Genomic DNA, 14,768 nt, shown 5'->3' with positions numbered 1-14,768 from the left:
ATGGTTTTCTGAGCCCCAAAAGCAAGTAGGAAATAGAGCCAGGATATTCATGGTACTCAAATACCTCTCATTCTTATATTTTTTAGCAAGTTCCTAACGTAAATCCATTTCCTGCCATGATAGCCCTGTGAAGTATTAAGCTTTTGTGCCGTACTGCATTATAGATGTAAGGTAAGACCAGTATAGAAAACATGACCAAATGCCTTTCATTTTCCTGATAGATGTGTTCTCACTGTTGCACCATCTCCTTCCTATGCGGTTGTCATTCAACACTGTTTACTGACAACTTCAGCAAAAACTTTTAACAAAATATCTCTAAATACATTATTTGAACTAGATATTGAAGAAAATAATGTAGTTTATTTTACAGTTCTAAATGATCACAGTGACTAAACATTTTTTTGTAAATCATTTTTTTGCTTGGTATTATTTGCTCTTGAAATCCTTGGGAATTATTTGCTAGTGACATAACACTGCTGCACTTAACATGTAATTAGGAAGGGATAAAAAGAAAACAGAAAACAAAGTTCATTCCAGTCTAAATGTACTTGAAATGTGCCAGATTGATAACTCTGGAGAATTGAGTCCTCTGTTTATCCTCTGAATTAGCACAGCAAAATCAATGGCAGCATAAACTTGCTCATGTCAAGCTGCAATGTCTTAGGCATATTCAGATGTGAGGGCAGCCTAGGCTTTGCATCGCCTATACAGTCCTTCGGATCCCGTTAGGAATACTATAAAGGGTGCCATCCCATGATGGAAGGAGCTATACTGACAACACTAAACTTACTTTGAATAAACTTCTGAACATCCATGCAAGATCAAACTTTTGGTTGTACTTTGCATTTTCAGTATGGATTACAAATGGTGATTTTGAATTAAAAGGTTTTATAGTACATTTCCAATCTCTTAGCTATCTAGTCCCCTGGTGTGTTTTATTTAATGCATAAACTTCCATTGACATGACAGAGCCAGAGGCATTACAATCTATCATGTCAAGGCTTCATACATTAACAGTTCTTGTTAGCACGCATTGGCACAATACACTGTAATAGTTCTGAATTATGCTAATGATCCGTGGATAATGGGTCACAAGGAGATTTTTGAACCGTACCTTTAAACCAATGCCACAGTGCTTTTAGGAAGTGTCAAAGTGCATGGAGGCTTGGCACTATAACACGCTTTAATGCATCTTCAGAGCACCTTATCTTGTATGTTCTGCTTTAATTGAGATTAAATGGCTTTGAAGGACCTAACAGAATTTCAAGGACAGTGCAATATCTCATATTCTCAATGAAAGGTTTTTAATGTATTTCCTTAAAACCAAGACAAATATTCAGTACAAGCACATTACACCAAACTGATGTTAAAGGTCTGTCTCAAACCCGGAGAAGCCAATACAATTAGAATTAAAAGCATGGCATACTGTTCCTTAGGATATGACTAGGATGGGGTGAGAGAATTGCATAGGATCTTGTGTTCTGCAACAGCACCACAAAGCAATGAAGCAATGGAAGCAATATTTTTGAAAGGAAAGTAGAGGTGCCTAGATCCTATTGAAAATCAGATTGAATTTGTGCCAGGGAAGGCTGGTGAGAGTATTCTTCTGGGACGGCATGCTCTGAATCCCTTGCATGATGTCAAGGCAGGAACAAAGCCATTATGAAAGTTTGGTTTAGTTTTGTCCCCCAATCTTTACTACGTTCCTATAATAACAGTTTAAGAAATACTAAATAGATACTACAGGAGAAGAGAAATGACAAAAAAGAGACTCAGGCCCCTTCCCCCTTTTTTTGTAACTTCAGTTTAATACTTAGCATTTTATTTAGTTGCAAACTTGTCCTCTCTGGCTTGCTTCAGTAATGATAAAAAGGTGCTGCAGTATCTTGGAAGATGTTGTTGTATTCCAATAATGATAACTGTGTAGTTTCATGACCCTCCTGAGCTTACATTTGAGGACTCATTGGAAAAAATACTGTCATATCACAAGAATGTGAAGTGTAATACTGCCAATTTTTTGAATTATTCATTAGAAGGAAAAAAAAAGCAACCAAGACACTGGCTTTTTCTTTTTATTTGTGGTTTTACTACTCTTTGTATTTTTTAAGTGAAGGGAATACTATTCTTCCATCTTTTCTGCAGCCACAACTCATAAAGAAAAGAAAATATGTATGCTTGAAAAGTTGGGATTTCTGGGAATACATTTTCTTCTTTTAACTTGCATTTTAACATAAGGTAAAACATTTTTTTGACAAGGTAAGTAGAGTAAACAAAGATCAGTGAGAAAGTAGAAATTATTGAAGTACTGGAAAAACTGCTGCAGGCTACTTTTTCACACATTGCTGCTCAAGTCAGGATTATGCTATGACAGTTCTAACTCTCCTGCTGACATCCTTATAGACTCTATTACATTATTTACTTCTTGTAAAATAACATTCTATTACAGCTCCTTCATGTCCTGCTGCTATTCTAAGTTCAAGGGGAAGAAATTCTGCTCAACCATAATTCCTCGCTTCCAGCTCGTTAATATGGCTCTGAGATCATTATTAAAAAGACTGATATGTGGCCTCTATTTCATGCCCCATTTTCTGTTGCAGTAACGACTGTATTTCTACGGTGTTGGTCTTCACTTAAATCAACAGCGCTGCGTAAGATGCATTAGCCTGTGTCTTGAAGTATCAGATGAAGCATGCTCCACCCTGTGCTGAAGATGTAATGTCATTTTTATGTCAGTAAGGGTGAAAGCTTTCAAATGGTTCTTTTGCTTTTTCATTGCAAGGAAAAGTAAAGCCAGTCATGCAATCATACCTGATTTCAAAAGAAAAAGAATTGATTCTCAGTAGACTTGCCAGGAACATCTGTGGATAAAACAGGGTTAACAGCAGACAGGTTACTTGAACACTCTCTGAAAATTGGCTTAGGTCTCTTTTTCAATGTCAGGAGATAATCAAACACATATCACTGAGTCCCACATAAGGAGTCTGTTGAAACTTGTTTGCTGGGAAGACATAACTTGTTAGGACCCAGAAAATGAATTTGCCTACTGTCTCTGAATTCTCAAGTCTTTCATCACTGTGAGTCCAGTTAGGTGTACCACTAGCAAAATATTCCCACAGTATGGTAGAATGCTCCCAAAGCACCAGCCTTTGAAAAGTAGTACTTTCATGACTGCCTGAAATCACCCTGGCAAGTCAATCATCAGCCCTGCTGCTTGCAATGTGAATCTTGAAAGCAGCACTCAATACTTGAAGAACTGGCATCAAACCAAACAGCAGTGACCACATGCTTTGAGATGGTCAGAGGACAGGGAACCCCCGGCATTACACATGCAGTTCTGAGCACTGCACTTCATCTTTCAAAACCTATTCGGATCATCCTTCATAAAACTAAGGTAGCATTTCATCAGTAATAATACAGACGACATGATAATTATCTAGGTATCTAGTCCTTGGGAGGAGATACTTAATAAACTTCACAATAAAAAGTGAATTACAGGTGCTCTTTCTTCAAGGCAAACAGTGAAACAGCTGGAAAATCAGCACCAACTACAGTAGCATTTCATTATATGTGTGGTGGGTCCTGATAAGAGCAGTGCAGAGCATTTGGCCCTTGATCTCTGAAGACGGGCAGGGACTGTGTGTGAAGTCAGTGTGACTTTTGCCACTTGCCTTTACCTGAACATGACTTTAGTCACTGTCTCTGTTATTTTCCCAGTTTGCTGCACAGCTTAAAGTTATGGCACTGAAATTGGGGATGAAGTTATGTACATGAGTATGCTGTGTCAGACATTGGTGACTGCTATCTCTCTTCCTGGCAAAGAATGTGACTAATTAAATATCCCAATCATGATGAAAAGATTCTCTGATGGTCCTTCACAGAGACAAAAGGTGAGAGTGGAAAGAGGTCCTATTTAAACAGAATGGTTAATAATTCTACTACAGCAGGTGAACAGGATAGATACTTGCCATTTCTTTCAGATATGGGGCTACTGATCAATCTGAAAAAAATATTTTGATCCCTGGCACCCCTTAACTTCAATGGTCTTTGGGACAGGTTTGCATTATGTTGCTTCACAGCCTTCTCGGTGGGTTAGTCTGTGGAGTCCCTGGATGGGTGACACAGGCAAAGACATAGGCCATATATTTATTACTGGCAAAGAAAAAAGTAGGTGGCTTGCTAGTGCTGCGCATTTTCATCTCCCTTAGGCATGAAAGATGGTTCTCTTCTTCATCCCCTTGCCTCTCAACCTCCCCCTCCATCACCAGTCTGGCCTGTTTCTGCGGTCAGAAGAGTGCATTCTCTTGGAAACACATTTTTGAAGTAGAAATACTGTGAATATCTGAACAGTTGTTGAAGTCATTTAGTTCAAGTGCCTGTGGGATGTTTTTAAGATCCAGTGTCCTAGCTCAGTTTGCTCTGGTAATCCAGCCTCTTAACCAGGGAGCCATTATACATATCTCTTGGGGTTTGGGTTTTATATACCACCAATTACTCTTATCAAAATATGTTAAATGAACCATGTTCTAGGAAAGCAGATAATTTCACTTTAGACTGGTAAATATCTGATTATAAATGAAGCTACCTTTTATTTATTGCAAAGGCTAGCACATTCATCAGCATGCCTAATTAAAATTTAACAATTAATAAGCAGTGGCAAACCCCGTACAAAGGTCAGTAGCAACCTAAGCAAACTTATCAAAAATGCAAAGGGGTTTAGAGTTTTTAAAAAGTTCATTCTGTCCTTAATTAACAGATCTAATTACAGCTCTGCCATAGCAAAATGCAAAATGATCTCTTCAAAAGACAAGAAGTCAAAGGTTTAATAGCGCAGATAACCTTCTTCTTCAGTACATACTGACCCAAGTGTAGAAGGGAATTTTACCAGGCAGTCAACAGAGTTGATGAGATGGCTTTGACAGAAATTAAAGCTAAGCAATACATAGAAATCCCAAAACAGCAAAGGAATTGAGAGGGAATAAAAACTCTCTCATGTCTTGGGATTTGAACTAACACCAAGTCAAGACTTTGGATAATCTCCTTTCTTAGTGAGTTGTCAATGTATTTATTCTGTGACCTTTGCTGGTTAGTTTTGAATAACACTTTCTGTTCCATAGACTGCGTATGTTTAATTATCACCTCATTCAGCTAAAATGAACAGTGCAAAAATCAAGGATAATACAGTATAGTAGAGCTAAATACTATAGAGCTAAGCACTTTAAATTCCTGCAGCTAGTAGTCAGCATTTAGGAGCTGAAGGGCTATTTTCCAGGTTTCACTGAAGTGTTTAGCTATGCATTACTGCTTCAAGAAGACTAAGGAAAAACTGCGCATTACGCTCAGAGTTTTGCAAGAAGAGGTTGGAAATGAACAGAACTGGATTCATCAGTAAGCAAATGAAATCTTCCTGGTTGATTTATGTGGGCAAGGGTCATTACATGTGGGTAATATAAAGTGGCTGAAAGAAAAATTAGACTGCTTAAAATTAATAATATATAGCTGAAATGAATTGTTACTATTCATCTTTACGTTTGGATTAGCAGGAAGAACACTAGTGTAAGAGGCAAGATCTCTTCAGGGAAACCTGACCTATGTGAATATCCTGATTGTTCCCTTTCATACTCTGCCGGTGACGAAGTGAATGTAGACCTATGAAACATAGGTACATAAAGGAGAAACAGTTGAATTTCAGTAATTATCTTGGAGAGGCTCAAAAACACAGTAGCCCTATTCATCTTATACTGGAAACAAAGTACATCATAACAAATATTTCAACCAAAAGGCCCATTAAACGCAACATGAAAACAGAGAGTCTGTTACGAGCAATCTCCATGAACTGGCCTCTAGCTTTTCAGCTGCACTATCATGACCTGAATTAATTTCATATGGCATGATAATTTTCTGTTGGCTGTAGAAGGAAAAAATGAAGCCTACTCAGATTGATGAGCATGTTAGGACTTATCCATAATTTCTTTACTTAAAAAGAAGATGATATTCAGTTTTTTATTTGCCTGGATTGAACCTGTAAGTGGCATCAACCATCAATAGCATACCATACTAATGTAGCATCATGCTGGTCCTGTGCAATGTATTTGAAAGCAGAGATGGTGAGGCTTTTAAATGTAACAAGTGTATTTATTTTCTGCCCAAAGGAGCCAGACTCCCTGCGTGGCCACACCATGATCCCCACCTCACCTCCAAGGAGATTACAGTGATCTCTAAAACTCAGGTGCTCAAAAAGAGCTTTTTCTGCTGTTTGATCCTTCTATGCATCCTGCCTTAGTAGAGGAGACAAAACTGGGTCTGCTGCATTGCTTAAAAGCACAGATAGTGGAAGACACAGCATTATGACATTCCTTTCTTTGGTAATACTTGCTATAAGATAAGATAAGAAATGAACATAATTACTTGAGTTCTGTTGATGGGAAGTGAAATATAAGAGGTATTACTGTTACTGTTATTATTATTGAAGTAGCAGGAAGCACAGTGCTGTAAAAATTCTTCTAAACAGTCACTCCCTCTCACAGCCCATTAAAGGTTCACTTCACACTTACATCTCTTTTTTTCAGACTGAATCCTGAATCATTAATTTTGCACTTGACATTCCTAAAAGAAAGCTTTTTTGAAGCAGAACCTTTTCTTGATGTCTGAATGCACTCTGAAGATGTTAATCACCAGAGCCATAAATTCCAGACAAACATCCATCCAGGTACCTTGAATTTATGGAGACTTGAAAGCAGTAGGATGTGAAGATTTTTGTTTCATTTTCCAGCACAAAACAACATCCAAGCTTTAGACAATATCCTTTATTAACAGCAACAACCTGAGTAAGCAAAAGTTGTTTAATATATGGCCCAAAACATTATATGAAAGGATGATAAATTAGATTCAGGAAGAAAGAGAAACAAATCAAATCCTTGTTTCCCCTCCCCACCAAAACTCTTCCAGGTTACTGATCAATTAGCTTCAAAGCTAAAATTTGTAGAGAGAGTTGGCGATAAAAGGCAAGTACAATCATTGGGCTGTGCAGGTAAGATACCTCTAACAAAGAGATAAAAAATTTTATGACTTCTCACTACCTCTATGATCTCTCCTTTGCTCTCCTCTCCGTTCCTTCTCCTTTTCCTTTTCCTTTTCCTTTTCCTTTTCCAAGAGATCTTTCTCTGTCAGCATTTCACTAAACTAGAAAACAAACTGAGGGATCTTTAAATGTTTTTAAATATTATGTTTGGAAGAGACAGATATCGCTGTATGCAGATATCCTTCCCCCAGAAAACTCACCTTTTTTAAGAATATAACACAAATGTGAAAGAAAGCAAGCAATTATTTCTTTCTATTCATTTGTGAAGCCTTTTCTTCCTCCTTTCCTATCCCAGCACCAGTTCTTTGCAAATTAAAACAAACACATGGAGCAAACAGTTGTTGAATTTTGTTTAACTATTAACAAATGAAGATCACCCATTTCAGACCTTTTCAGGCTCGCAGATTCTGAATATCTCATGCATTGTTGCCCTCTAGTGTTACTTTAAAATGTATGTAAAAGTTTCCATCTGTAGAAGTGCTCAGGAAGTGCATGTTTCAAAGAGACAGGACCAGATGTAAACCTGAGGAGCAGTGACTGTATCTGTGGAAAGAGGCATTTTGCAATACCTTCACTTTGGTTGGGTCAATTATCTGAAGATCTTTGAAGTACCAGTGCTTTGAATAGCTATTTCCACATGTAGGGACGGGGGGAGCACAGGGATCTTGACTTTTGTCTCTATATGTCTGTACACATACTCCAAAGAGGATGCCACTGGTGCCATGCAGGAATTTTGATCTACCCCCAGATTTCCTGTGGCAAAAATTTCTCAGGGAGTATAAAATGCTTGCTTTAGCAAGCATTTATACTGACTTTGGTCATTATAAATGAAGCAAATAAACATGGCAGTGTAAGCTCAAAACAGCATTGTAGTTGAAGAAGCATGAAGAAATTGAAGTGTGACCTCTTTACTATTTTTGATTCGTCTGTCTTAGCTGTGCACCAGACAATGGAGAAAGAACAACTGATTATCATTTTCTGTGGAAATATTCCAAGGCTTTCCAGTTCCAAGGGAAATTCGTGAATTGAAGTGAGAAGAAAATTATTAAGTCCCTATTCGATCTTTCTATCTGAAACAAAATCCATGAGGCAACCTTCCCACACTGGGAGGGAGTGTGGATCCGGTTCTGCCCTCTCTGTGAAGAGGGGGGCAGAATAACCACTGTCCACTCTGCCAGAGAAAAAATTTATTTTAGTAAAGAGGCTACTAGCAGTTTGCTAGAGGGGATGCTGAAAATTATGATCTGAAATCAGTATTTAGGTAACTCATTAAAGCTGATCCAATGACATGCTGACTAGTTACAATTCTAAGTAAAAGCAATCAGGACTGTTCAGCTTCTTTGAAAATCAGACACTTAAAATCATGTATCAGTTGATATTTACATCATGTTCAGTGCCATTACCAGACAGGCACCAAACGCTGCATATTTATTCATCGTAGCAGTCTGTCTCCTCATTTGATGGGCTGGAGGATGTATCGTGTGGCTTAGTGGATAAAGGTACCTGTGAGACGTTCATAGTTTGAATTCTGGATTTAGTGGATCATGTTCTTTTCCTCTGCTTCATTTTACCCATATAGAAAATCAGATGATGAAATAATTGTCTTTTGTAGAATACTTTGAGATCTGTAGGTGATCTGTAGTTGGTCTATTAGAGCTGGGTATTACTAAATAATATCCAGACTTCCTCTAAAAGCTCTAAGCATAGTAAGATGAAATACTAGCTTTTTTCATTCTCTCAAAACTCATTATAGTTGTTCAGAAAAGTTCTCTAACCTTCATGAAAATTTTGAGCCAAGATCAGCAGATTAACGCACTTTCCTCAAAGCCTGGAACATTTTCATTTTGCTACCATTTATGGTCTTGTTTGAAGGAAAAATCTAGAGGATTCCAATCAAGAGACCCAGTCCAAAGGGCTCCATGCAAAGTATAACTGCCCGTTGTCTCACAGGTTGTTTCATCCTACGCTTGTGCAGCAGCTCATGTAACTGAGATGTTTTTAAGGTCAGCAAGTTCTATCAGTGCATGCACCACTGGACAAAGATTTTCCTGGGAACATGCTGATGAATTCCAGCCAAGAGCTCTTTCCTCATTTCTCAATCAAAATCTTGAAATCCCTAACATAAGCTGAGTCATGACACTCAATCCTGTTTACAAGCAAGAAATGTTCGAATTTTTTTGTATATTCATGTTGGGCAAGATTTTCATTTCACACTGCTTCTACACTGGTGTAGTGCAATTAACTTCAGTGACATAGTGTGACCTGTATCAATAAAAGGAACAGAATCAGATCAATGTTAAATATCCCATCAACATTTTGTGGTCTCTTTATCTGTTGCTTTAAATGTGCAAGATGTCCATTCTGTATATTCTTCTGCCAGTCATCTGAAGGCACTAATGACTAGATTTTTAAAGTAATTCAAGCACTTGCCATGCTCAGTACCTCCTGAGATTTTCAAAACACCTGAGATACTTACTGATCTAATTGATTTTGACTAGAGTTAGATGCTAAAATTTTTCAAAACTCTCAGTAGGCTTTTATCTGCATCTTTAGAAATGAAATGTCTTTCAAAGTCTGACCTTAATCCCTTAAGCTAACACTTTTTGAGAAGAGCAGACCATAGTAGGCCAGCACTGGGTATGTTGTATGACACTTTTAAAACATGCTTTGCGAACATTTTTACACATCTCCTTGACTTGACTGCCAGAAGCGTGTTTCCATTTAGACAACTTTGAAAGAATGATTTAAAATTTGATCTTGAACAAGACACTATTTTTTCAAAAGATTGCAAATGTCTCTAACATTTCATGCTCTGATGCTTATTTTTTTAATGATGCTCATAACTAGATTTTATGGTGAATCTTTATGATTCAGGCAAATCAAATCTCAGAGTGATTTGTGTCCCCCTTTGGCTATGGTTATAGCTTTATAGTAATCTTAGGATGTGCACTAGTTGTTCTTTACATTCAAGACCTGTTACAGGATTTATATGTGAAGCTAAATGGAGTAAATGTACTGCAGATTGCTCAGTTCCCTAGTAGATCATGAGGCCAGTTGCCTTCAAGTGTGAAGCCTAAGTGAGAAGTTTCCCACAGAGGAGTTCTGCTAGAGTCAGGGAAAACTTCAGAGCAGCAGCAAAAAAGTCTGAAGATTTACTCCATAGTGCACAGTAGCTGCAGCCATCTCAGTTATAAACACTTGTCTCCGTAGAGGAATCAGTCAAGGGGTGAGCACAGCATAGAAGCACCTGGCATAGCTCTTCAAATACGTTAAACACATTTGTATCAGCATGAGAGGAAGCTCCACATGTCTGGGCAAAAGACACAAACAATGTGGAAATAAGCTCTGGCTTCTTCTGAGCAGAACACCTGTACCGATTGATACTAATGAAACTGCAGTTCTGACCTCTGAGCAAAGGAACTGAACATGGTGCATACCTTCATCTGCTTGCTCTGGCATATAGCTGCCTTTGGACCATGACTGGATTTGTCACACTTTAGAGTTACTATTGAGCCAGTCAGAGTAGTAATTTGTATTAGGAAGGTTACACCTGGGATAGTTTTCATGTTCGGAAGATAGAGGTTGTTTTAATTTGGGGAAATTTCTGCAAAATTCACCCTGAACCAGAAGGTCAGCTGCAGAATAATGTAAGAAAAATTCACTGAGTTCAGAGAACCCACAAGTCATTGCTTGCAACTGCCTAAACAGAATTTTGTCCCTGTTTTTCTCCTCTCCTTCTGGTCAAAAATGCAGCTACATATAGTGATCCCTTCACACCCATTAGATCTGTTCTCTGCATGTCTTCTTCCTTTTCTATGGCAAAAACAATTTCTGGGATCTCTTTATTCTTGTTAGTCCTGTAGAATCAACAGAGCTGTAGGGAAGTAGTTTGGTCTATTTTTTATCTCCTACATTAACAATATAATTTTAACTAAGACGCCACTTCAGAAGAGCAGTAATGAAATGCACAAGTCAAGGAGAACACGGCTGTGACTTTCAGAGTTTGCAGGGCTGTCACCTAGAGAAAATGTATCTTTACCTGTAAAGTGGGCAAATTTATTCTGTAAGACTTTCAGAGAAAATAAATTTGGAATTTCACAATGCTCTTTATTCAGAGTCACTTTTCAGCATATAACCACTTCTCAAATTTCTCATAATAGTCAGTAGGAATCTCATAAGCATCTCAATGTGCCTTAAATTCTTACTTCTGTCAAGAATCAGCAACCAAGTTTATAACAAGACCTATCTTCTTTTATTTTGCTGGAGAGACTCTTTTAATCAGTTCACAGTTGCCTGGTATGTGTATAATTTTATGCAGCAAGAAAAAGATGAGCATATCTGTACTGTTGTAGCAAGTTCAGAGATATTTTGCTTTGAAATTTACAAGCAGATAGGATATCCATGACCAGAATTACAAATGTCATTAGGCACAACACATTCAGAATTGCATTTCTTTTCTTCTAAATTGTTCCTCTGCATCTTGTCACTGCTTGTGTAGCATATCAACAGACTCAGGACAGGCACAATAACATAGATGTCATTGGGCCACACTGAGACTAAGATGCAAACTCTGGTTTTATATCTACAAACACATATTTTAAAATCGTACACATTTATGAAGAAAGCTGTGCATGAAACATATAGGGGCATAACAAAAAAAGTTCAGCTTTAAACACATTTCTGTCGTTATGTCTGGAGAATATCCACTGCATTCTGTACAGTTGAAATCTGTAGTGAGAAGAAAATTTGGCCATGGAGAGAGCATGGACCATGCTGTTTAGGTCTGGCCAGGAGCATGCTGAGCTAGAAGGAGAATGGAGAATTGGATCTACATGGTTTGAGATCACAGTTTCTGCCTTGAGTCCCATAAGGCAGAATGATAGAGGGAGACCTATTTTAAGCATCCTTCTTGGGCTGAGGGGCTGAAGAGTTCAATGTCATAAGGCTGTTAGTTGTGTTATGTATACCTCCAAGCAGACATCTAGCACCTAAGGCATTTTAATGACGGGAATTTAATCTGAGACTTCAAATGTTCATAGGGTTAAGTGACAACTCATTTAGAGATTTGAAGATCCAAGTAACTTTAACCTTACTGGTTTTGGTACCTGCACTCAGGTCCCACTTTGAGTTCTTAGAGTCATATCTATTCCTTCTGTCTGCAAGGTCAGAGCACACATGTGAGCTGGTTTCCTATGCCCAGGTTTCCTTAACTGGAGAATAAGAGAGGGAAACAATATGTAGGGCTGTATGTCTTATTGTAGAGTTTGGATCCCAATCCTCCAAGGTATGATGCTTTCAGCTGGCTTGAGATGCAATAGATAGATAGATAATAGGTGCTTAAGCATATTTAGGATCTGGGCCTCACTCTAGTTCCAAAATTAATGTTGGCACTAATTAGCTTCTTAAATCACTGCAGAAGGAACATGCAGAATGAACAAACTTTTTATCATTATTATAGTCCTTTCCAAATTAGGACGAGATGTTTGCCAGGAAGAGAAAATATCTTGAACATATTGTACTTCCACTGTACCTGTTCTGTAACGAAGCAGAGATCTTGGACACCTGGCATCTCTCCCAGACTCTGCAGTATGCTCACTTTCAGTTTGAACCAGTTAGTAGCAGAAGATCCTGCCTTGGCAGTGGCTACAAATATCAGAATTCCCACTATGAGGAAAACTTTAAGTATTCAGAAATTTCCTATCAATTGGGAAATCAGTTGAAAATCACTATAAGAAGTTCTGCTCTTGTCCCTGTCTTTTATCTTGTGAAGAAGAGCAAACCCATGAAACTTTAAGGAACAAGTCTGTCTTTGACATTACCCCAACCATCCCTTGCCTGGTTTGGGCATATGAATGTATGGAACTAAAGGCTTTTGCTAGTTAGAAACTGAATGTGTTTCAGTTTAATGATATGGTATCCAGCCTACTCACTCACAGTAGCAGAGCTTGATCACACTAATAACAAACTCTTACAGATTTGAAAGCTGTATTCAGCTGTGGTAGACTGATGTTTGCTAGTGCTTGCTGCTACTCTGTCTACCTCTTACAGGGCACTTGAGTATCTGCTAGTTTGGGCAAATTTAAGGTTGATATTATCTTAGAGAGGTAAGAGAAGTCTACGGCTGCATGCCCTAATTACAGTTCCCGAAGAACCTGAACTGGGCCAGCTATGGGTAATTAAGTAAATATCCCAGTCCCGTATAAAAAGGATCTGATGAGTACTGTTCTGGTTGACTGTTGTTTTGATGGAGGGGAGATCTTTAGAGGGAAAATCTTTAGGGGCAAATGGTAGTAGAATTTGCAGAAATTTGCAAGCTGAATATACTGACTCTCGATTACATTTTTTTAGTGATCAGGCTGAAGAGAATTGTGTCTTTGTCCTTAAGCTTTGAGTTTAGGGTGTAGGAAATACACTTGTCTTTCTAACAGGCTTTAACTGTAGGCTCTGAAACTGTAGTTGACTTGGTATGTTCCTGGCTTGCTGATTCTGCTTTATCCTCTTAACAGAATAAATGATCTCATGTGATAACAAACCTGACAGATCTTCATAATTGATCACTATTCCTCACAGATCAAGGGCACAGGATGCAAATGGAATGAACGCTAGGCAATGTAACTATTGATTCTTTTAATAGCAGTACTGCTTATCTCTGTAAGTGCCCACCTCAGCAATAGGAAGTTACAGGGAAAAATAGAGGGGGAAAGTAAAATTAGAATTAAATGAAAGAAAAAAATATGTAATTGATAACTCAGTTCCTGCCAAGTAGTCTCTTATTGCCTAAGGAGTCAGTTTTACATAAAGCCCTTAACCATACAAATAGGTTCTTTTTGGACTTCAGAAGGCCAAAGTAAGTTTAACTGAGGGAAGAGTAATGAATCAACCTTGCTGGAAACAGACACAAGTTAGTGATATTCAAAACCCCTTCATACAACTGGAAGGACTTAGAGATGAGTGATGGCATAGGCTCAGAGGTGCCATGGGTAATGGATAGAGTGGTGTGGGGAGGGCTGCTCACACCTCTTACAGCAGTGTTAAAATCTAGCAAATTCTGCTTTTAGAGCCTCATGTCCTTGATAAACAAGGACTAGCAGAACTTATTAAAGTGTAGTCCAATCACTGTTGTATCCTGATACCGGAAAAGATAGGTGTCAAGTTCTGTTACTGCTTAAGTTTTCATGGCATTCAAACAATCTCTTTTTAGGTTCTGGGAAGAAAGCACGTTGGCATAATATCTGCACACCTATTCCCAAGCCTGCAAAACCACTGCAGGAACCCTTTAACCTGCTCCTTCATCTTCTCTTTTACATTACCGTTGTCTCACAATCTGCTCCCGCTGTGCACACTGCAGTTGTCTAACGAATTTCACATTCAGGTGGTTGACTTGCATTATGCTCCACAGGGTCACATAACTGTTCTGAAGCTGACAGTTGTGATTACAAGTTAGTTGGGTAACAAGAGGACCCCTGGGCACAAATCTCTGATGTACCTGAACATTTTTTTGGCAGCAGTGACTAAATCTATCCCAACCCTACAAGGTCAATTTGCAGCTCGGTTGCTATCCATATTTATTTGCCTCACACATTGAAATTTTACTATGACAGTGATAGGAGCTCTAGGAAATACCTCAAGTAGATTGTTTCCATGGGTATCCCGTTATCCTCATTGTCTTGATACTGTCTTCCAGGATATG

The sequence above is a fragment of the Apteryx mantelli genome, chromosome 10, assembly GCF_036417845.1.
Source record: "Apteryx mantelli isolate bAptMan1 chromosome 10, bAptMan1.hap1, whole genome shotgun sequence".
In the NCBI taxonomy this organism is placed as follows: Eukaryota; Metazoa; Chordata; class Aves; order Apterygiformes; family Apterygidae; genus Apteryx; species Apteryx mantelli.
Note: the sequence above shows the minus strand (reverse complement) of the source record.